This window comes from Olea europaea, unplaced genomic scaffold, assembly GCF_002742605.1.
Source record: "Olea europaea var. sylvestris unplaced genomic scaffold, O_europaea_v1 scaffold1005, whole genome shotgun sequence".
Lineage (NCBI taxonomy): Eukaryota > Viridiplantae > Streptophyta > Magnoliopsida > Lamiales > Oleaceae > Olea > Olea europaea.
In genome coordinates, this window is record NW_019227368.1 from 66,256 (window position 1) to 74,714 (window position 8,459).

Consider the following 8,459-nt stretch of genomic DNA (forward strand, 5'->3'; position numbering starts at 1 on the left):
ACCTCGTGTCACATAACCAACTAAAATAGTCATACAATTGACAACATGGGGAACTATTCCCATTGCTGGTATTCGGGCCCGGTCCTGAGGCCAGGCGGATGAGGCCTGCGCTTCAGGTCCAAAATCCAAGGGGGCCTCATTTTGTTGGCACAATTTTTTTATTATTATTTTTTTAATGAGTAATTGCAGCCTACACCCCGCCAATTTCCCCCAATGCCCAAATTGAAATCCATTTTCCCCCAAATCCAATCGGCAAACTGAATGCTTCCCGTCTGAGCCAGTGAGCCCTCTCCATCTGAAGTGCCAATGTGCCATCTCTGAGTCTCTCTCGCTCGACGACTAGACTCGACATCTCCTTCTTCCGCTTCCAGGTTCAACCATAGGTATCTCTCTCTCTGACTCTCTCATAATACAAATGTATACATATATATTGATATCTTGACATCTCCTTCTTGATTTATAGAGCAACCCATTATAGGGCTCGGGTTATATTGGCTTTTGGTTCGGTAAGAATTTCAAATTTCTGGTTCGACTCGACAATCGACATCTCTTTCTTTTTGTTCTTTCAAATTTCTTTTGTTTTGGTGACTTTACTGGAACATTCATTACGAAATGATTGACATATTGTTTAAGGGACGAAAATTATCATATTGTGTTTCAGTGTTTGACCCTTTTCCTTTCTTTTCTGTGTGACAGCATAATTTTATGCGTATCTGATATCTCCATCCAGTTGGATATATAGAGGATGTATATTCTTGCTTTATTTTCTATTTATGCAAAAGCACATAGAAAAGTTCTTAGGTCCTTGCTTGAGAATTCTATTAAAAAAACTTGAGTAAAAAAGTATGTTTGTGACTTGATGGTATTTAATATCACATAGCATGCTAAATTCATAAGTAAATGTATATTGTTAGATGGCATAATATGGGAAATTTTCTAAAAGTAGTACTTAATATGAAAGTAGTGCAAAAATATAAAAAGGCACAGGTACTTGAAAAAAAAATATGTACAATAAAAATAAAATCCATGTGTGATCGGTATTAAATGGCACGCCGCAAGTGCACAGGTCGCGATCAAGTAGTATAATGGACCTTTTAAGTCCCAGTCGATCCCTCAAAGAGTGTTGTTTTCAATTACGAGTGTATTTGTTTCAAATTAACGAAAAAGATACACACATTTAAAAGTTCGATTTTAAAAACTATAAAAAGGCGAAAACTCGATTTTGATTTAAAATACATAAATAATATTTAAAAAGTGGAAAAGTTTGATTTTAAAAGATGTTGGAATTTATGATTTCGCTTAACTCTTTTCAAGCCAATTATGCGTCGATGCAAATTACCAAAATATGTGGTTAGACCCGATTTTCCAAAATTAGTCCAAAAGCACATAGAAAAGTTCTTAGGTCCTTGCTTGAGAATTCTATTAAAAAAACTTGAGTAAAAAAGTATGTTTGTGACTTGATGGTATTTAATATCACATAGCATGCTAAATTCATAAGTAAATGTATATTGTTAGATGGCATAATATGGGAAATTTTCTAAAAGCAGTAGTACTTAATATGAAAGTAGTGCAAAAATATAAAAAGGCACAGGTACTTGAAAAAAATATGTACAATAAAAATAAAATCCATGTGCACCAATGGCTACACTGGAAGTGATCTTTGTCCAAAAGCCTGCCTCTCTCTAACCCACTATTTTTCATTTGTTTCCTTTAATGATTAATTTCTATTCAACTTTTGCATATAACTCTACCTTTGGGTGTTTTGATATCTGTTCAAACTTAGAATGCATATGTTGCCTGGAGATGTGTTGTACTATCATGGAACACAACTGAGTTAAACCCTCTTTCTTCTCTATTTGTAGGATAAAAGTTACAATTTCTCAACCAATGATTATAAATGATGGATTTCAAGTGCAAGGTCTTTTTTCCCTGTATATATTGTAGTATATAGCCCAGTAGTTGTTGAGATTGTATATGCCCTCACTTTATTTTAAAGAAGTTTCCTTTTATCTTTTTCCCTACAATTGGCTTTTACGTTTGGACCTCTAATTCTATTTTGACGTAGCACTCTGAAGATTATCATTTTATATTAAAAACCTCCACTATTTTATTCTCCTTAAGATTAATATGCTATCAGCAAAAGTCAGGCCTGGCTCTCTTTATACCTTGTTTATTAGCTGCAGTATGGCATTTTTATTTTGTTACTAATTTGTACAAACTTCTAGGCATACCTCCATAGCTCTTAAGAGACTTGACACTTCCAAAAATCATCTATTAGAATAAACTAATTTGATTAGTGGAACACAAAAATGTAAATTAGTTATGCAAAAAGTTTACCTCAGCTAGCTCTTCACCTCTTAAGATTTGTTTTTTTTTTCATAGAGGCTCAATCTAGGCAATTCGAGCAATGTTGGATCCTAAACAAATAACAAAGTAAGCTATTTAAATTGTACAAAAAAAGTGAAGGAAACAACTTCACATTGCTCTACTATAGTTGAGAAATATTAAAAGTGACCTAAATCTAAGATATTTGGAAGTTATCACACAGTTGATTATTACCTTATTCAACTTCTCCCTAAAAAATTGAAATGTTTGATTCATGGATTGTGGTGAGAAATATTTTTTCATCTTAAAATCAATTCCATAATTCGATAATATTTATTTGAATATGGAGATCAATATTCCTATCATGTTCATATTTGTATTAGCGTGTAATTTGATGATCATGTTAATATTTGTAATAGCGTTTGATGTGAAATTTTTGTTTTAGGGTCGGGAGTTATGAGTCTTGTGACAGTGGAATTCTTGAAGGTGCAACTCCGCAGTTTTCGTCGAAATTCTATTTGCCAGGTAAGCAATGGCTTGCTTTAACTTGTTATTGAAGAAATTGAAAATGTTTGAAACCTTGTCGGCTTATATAATTGGGGCCTGGTCGGCTTATATGACTGATTATTAGAGGATCAACAATTACACAGGCGCACATAATAACTATATTGAAAACTCTAACCGTGTGATGATTTGAGATATTTTGTAATTGTTTTTTGGGCATCAGATATAGACTCATACACCATGCCTCCTAAATATGAGTCTAGCGCTCAAAAGAGAAAAAGGAAACAAAATGAAATTTTATTAATTCAAAGTCAAGCAGGAGATATTGGCAAGTACTTTAAAAGCAACAATGTGAATACGTTGAATGAGGATGAAGTAGAGATTCAACTTGTATGTGTTAATGAAGTAGATGATAAGGATGAAGAAGTGAGTCAACCTGTCAACGTTAACGTAGTGGATGATAAGGAAGAAGAGGTGATGAAATCTACATGTGTTGATAAAGTAGATGATAAGGAAGAAGAGGGTTGCTTTTCTTTAAATTTGGATGATCCCGGGAATTGGAAAATCATTGATCAGAGAACAAGGGATTACTTAGTTGAAAGGGTCCAAAAAGAGTTGATGATATCTCGTTTCCGAAAGATTGTACAAATAGGCATTTTGATTCTTCACAATATAAGCGATTGCTACGAAATGGGCAAACAATTGATAGAAGATGGCTAGTATATTCAATATCAATGGACATGATCTTTTGCTTTTGTTGCAAGTTGTTTAAAACACCCAAAAATGTTACTAGAGTTGGCCAACTTGGTAACGATGGATTCAAAGATTGGCATAATTTGCATCGGTCTATTAAAAGTCATGAAGAAAATGAAGAGCATTTATGTTGCATAACTAGCTTGATTGAATTGGAAAATAGGCTTCGAACCAAAACTACAATTGATAAAAGCGTTGAATTGTTGATCGATGTGGAAAGAGAACATTGGAGGCATGTATTAACAAGGATAATCGCTATTGTAAAAAGACTCGCCAAAACTATCTTGCCATTTTGAGGAGATGATGAGAGGCTAAATGTTGAGAACAATGATCTGTTTTTACAAATGGTGGAAATGGTTAGTAAATTTGATCCAATAATGAAAGAGCACCTTCGGTGGGCTAATGCAAAAGAGATTCAATACACGTATCTTGGCAAAAAAATCCAAAATGAGGTTATACAGTTGTTGGCTAATGAGGTAAGAAGTGCAATTGTTAAGAAAGTTAAACATGCAAAATATTTCGCAGTTATACTTGATTGTACTCCAGATGCAAGTCAAGAGGAACAGATGTCGTTAATAGTACAATTTGTAGATGATTCAGAAAACTTACATACAGTTGAAGAACATTGACTTGAATTTTTGAAGGTAGATGACACAACGGGACTTGGATTTACAACCGAGCTTCAAAAGGCTTTGACCAAACTCAATCTGGATATTGATGATATTAGAGGGTAAGGGTATGATAACGGATCTAACATGACTGAGAAGCACAAAAGTGTGCAAAGAAGAGTACATGAAATAAATCCCCGAGCATTCTATACTCCATGTGGCGCTCATAGTCTAAATCTAGCGTTATGTGATATGGTGAATTATTGTTCCAAAGATGTATCATTCTTTGGAGTGATACAACGCATCTACACTTTATTTTCATCTTCTACCAAGCGATGGCAAATTTTTAAAGATAATGTAAAAGGGTTGACAATGAAGCCGTTGTCACAAACACGTTGGGAAAGCCATGTTGAGAGTGTGAAGCCTATAATGTAGCAAACTGCACAGATAAGAGAAGCATTACTTGATTTGGCAGAAACTAACGAAGATCCTAAAGTAAAGAGTGAAGGCGAGTCGTTGGCAACACATGAACTTCGAAATTTTGAGTTCTTGCTTGGTATAGTAATTTGGTACAGGTTTATATTGTGAGTAAATTATTTCAAATCGAATCCATGGATATTGACCTATTGCAATGACTTGTTTCATTTCTTGAATATTATAGAGAAATTGGATTTCCCATTGTCATGGATGAAGCGACAAAAAAGGCAAACGAAATGAGAATTGAAGCTGTATTTTACAAAAAAATGCATAATTCGAAGAAAAAAACAATTTGATGAAAACTGTAGTAATGAGGTAAAGCAATCAGTAGAAGAATCATTTAGAGTTGAGTACTTTTATTTTATAATTGATCAAACTCTGTCTTCTCTAACGACTCAATTTGAACAATTCAAACAATATGATGATATATTTGAATTTTTGTTTAATTTGAAGAGGTTAAGGAGTGCAACTTTATCAAGATTGTTGAACTCTTTGTATGAATCTTGAGAAATATCTTGAACATGACGGGCTTTCGAACATCAGTGGAGATAATTTATATTCGGAATTACAAGTCTTGAAGATTTATTTACCAAATAAAGCAACAAGAGCAATTGAAGTGCTACACTATTTATAGACATTGGATGTTTGTTTCCCAAATGCTTATATTGCTTACAAAATTTTGTTAACCGTACCAGTTATAATTGCATTTACGAAAAAAAGTTTCTCGAAATTGAAGTTGATCAAGACCTATCTCCGATCAATTATGTCACAGGAAAGATTAAACGGGTTGGCTATGTTATCAATAGAAAAAGAAATGGTTGAGCAACTAAGTTATTCAGATTTGATTGATTTTTTGCCTCTAAAACAGCAAAACGAATGGTATTTAACTAAATGTTTGAAATTTTTGGTTTGATGGTTTATAATATAAATCGTTTCTATGATATATTTCGTTGTTGTTTTAATGTTAGTTTTTTAAGTTAGCAATGAGTCGCATAATACACCTTTGAATTTTGTCGCTGGGGGGCTTAATTTTCATCGTTCGCCTCAGAGCCCAATAAACACAGAACCGGTTCTGCTGATATTTCATCTATAAGCTTAACAGCACCCTCAATGTCATCTTTCTTACACAATGCCTTCAATAATATGTTATAGGTAAACACAATAGGCACTTTTCTGGAAATTTTTAAACATGTAAACAGAATCATACTTCTTGTTCTGAACCAACGAGTTTAAAAGGGTGTTAAAGTATCGAATTGATCTCAATGCATCAAAATCCTTGATATAAAAGAAAGACTTAAGGGCTTCTTTCAATTTATTAGCAATTCCATAGTTTTTGATTTGTGATAATAGGTTCCCCCCGCACTTGATATTGGAATGAAGGAGATCATTCAAAAGGACATTTATGGGTTCAAAAGCATCAGCCCGAGTAAGATTGTGTATGATAGAATGGTAAGTGTCGTAAAATTGGGATGATATTTATCGGCATGGTGGAATATTTGAAGGGAAAGGTCATGGTTTTGTTGGCGGTGATAATAGAGACGAGGCATTTGTGTGATAGTTTTTGGGGTTAGGGCTTAATTGGGGACCAGACGATGTAGGATTGGAAGAGTTAGGATTTGGACTTTATAGTACAGAGGTGGTGGTGAGATTTGAAGATGTTGTCTTCAGCAGCAACTATGGCAAATAAGTAGAGGATTGAGGGCTTAGCGGTGTTGACGGAGTGATAGGATTGAACTTCCTGGTGAGATAACATGATTGTAGTGGTGCAGGAGGAAGATTGAGGACTAGAAGAGGAAAGGAGCCAATTACAATCGGTACTCCGATGATCACGTCAAGTCATTGGAAATTAGGTGTAGAAAAAGACAAGCGATCATAAATTTGGTCAAAAGTTTGGAGAGTAAAATCAAAGCTTAACTTTTACCTTTATCAATATGTTATATTTATAAGAAAATGATACGTGTGAAGTAATATATCAGGCGTGGCCCATCCTAGTCCACAAGTCACGCTCTCATTGGTTTGTATGCACCACTATTTTGTTAGGTTTACTTGTATAATCGGGTTTCCTTTTACGTATAGATCATAGAATATTCTCCTTGAAACCTAAGGATTGTCTGTTGATTCCCTTATTTAGACACACAAATGCTAGCTTGAATGCATGCTCCACCAAATGTCTTTGACAATCATATATTCTCCTTGGCAATGCCACGTGAAGATCGAAGGGATAACAATAATGATGATAAGAAAGGTAGATGTGTCGACCTTCATTGATGAAGGTTGCATCATGCTGTCTTGCCACGCGTCTTACTATCAAAATGTCACGTGGCCTTTGCTACCATACATGTTTAAGTCCTACTAGATCTAGGGTGTAATATAAGATTAACTTTTTTGCTTTATAGTTTGATTCGAAGCTAGATTTAGGACTTTAATAGGAAAGACTAAAACTTAAGAATAAAAAAGTTATTAAAGGACATTATTTTTTTAAGTTATTCCCGATGAGGATTTGAAACATAATATTCATTTATAATAGAATCTAAATCTATATTCTCATCAAGTTCTCGATTGATAAAAAGTATCATACAATTAGCAAAAAAGTCATCCTTTATTCTTTTTGAAGTACCGTCTTCATATGTTGAAAATGTTCCTTCAGTACTCGCTAAAGAGACAATTAATTCAATACAAGATGAATCAATCTAGTCACCATAATGTAATTCTCTAACCTTCCGCTCTCAGTTAATTGTCGGCATAACTCAGCTAATGTAGATACTTGAAATCGAGGCCCCACACTTCATATCTAGCTCATAATGTGGTAACTCGTATCCCAAAGTAATAATATCTTGTTTTGAAATTTTTGAGGATAGAACTTTTCTGCAAGTATGCAAATATCACTATTGTCAAATGATCTTAGGCCCTGTTTGATACTCTATATTTTCCATGGAAAATGGAAAATTTCCTATCATTTTCCAAGTTTTTGCCTGTTTGATAGGTATTCTTTTCCTGGCATTCAGGTTTTCTCACTTTCACTCATGTGACCCTCTATCCCACAAAAATGAGGAATTTCAATTCCCATAGTTGAGCTGGTTTTTCATTTTCTAGGCAATTGAAACTGAAAGAAACCCAGTTAAATATGCCAAACCCTTTCTGTTCTCTTTCTTCTCACACTACTCTCCCATCCCATATCTCACGCAAAACCGCCCCACTGTTGAAATACCGACGATGTTGACCCAAAAAATTCCCCATAATCTATACCAACGGTACACGCTGTTTGATTTTGATCTCGTCTCTCTGTCTCTATTTTCCCCTCCGAAATCTCGAATTAGGTACGTATTGCATAAACATAATATTTGCAATTAGTGTATACCTTCTTTTCCTTTGGGAGTTGAAGGGTTGGGTAAATGCTTTCTCTTTCCTTCCTATTTCATATTTTCTTTTTCAGTTCGTAGATTCTTGTGAACCATTATGATTAGCTTCTAAATTAGGATTTGTAATTCGCTTCTATGTTAGATTTTGGGTGTTTTAGTCCTGCTTTTTGGAATAACAATGTATTGAAGAACCTATTATACACTTATCTTGTTAATTTTATTTTAAATTGGCTATCAAACCTTTCATTGTGTAACTTTTTGGAATTTCATTTTTTGCTCGTTGTGTCTTTATCCTTTTACTTTTTTGGGTTTAGGAATTCGATTCTCACATTTACAATTTCGTGTGGACAAGCATATAGGTGCCCATGAAAAGAATTAGGGATTCTAAGCTTCAATTTGATGGATGATTATATATGAAGTCTGAGCTTGTTTT

At 34.1% G+C, this 8,459-nt stretch overlaps 1 pseudogene; it reads right to left on the reverse strand.

The window, feature by feature from the left end:
- The window catches only part of LOC111372510, a 6,859-nt pseudogene extending 592 nt beyond the window's left edge, over nt 1-6,267 (reverse strand).
- Between the last annotated feature and the right edge of the window lie 2,192 nt (nt 6,268-8,459).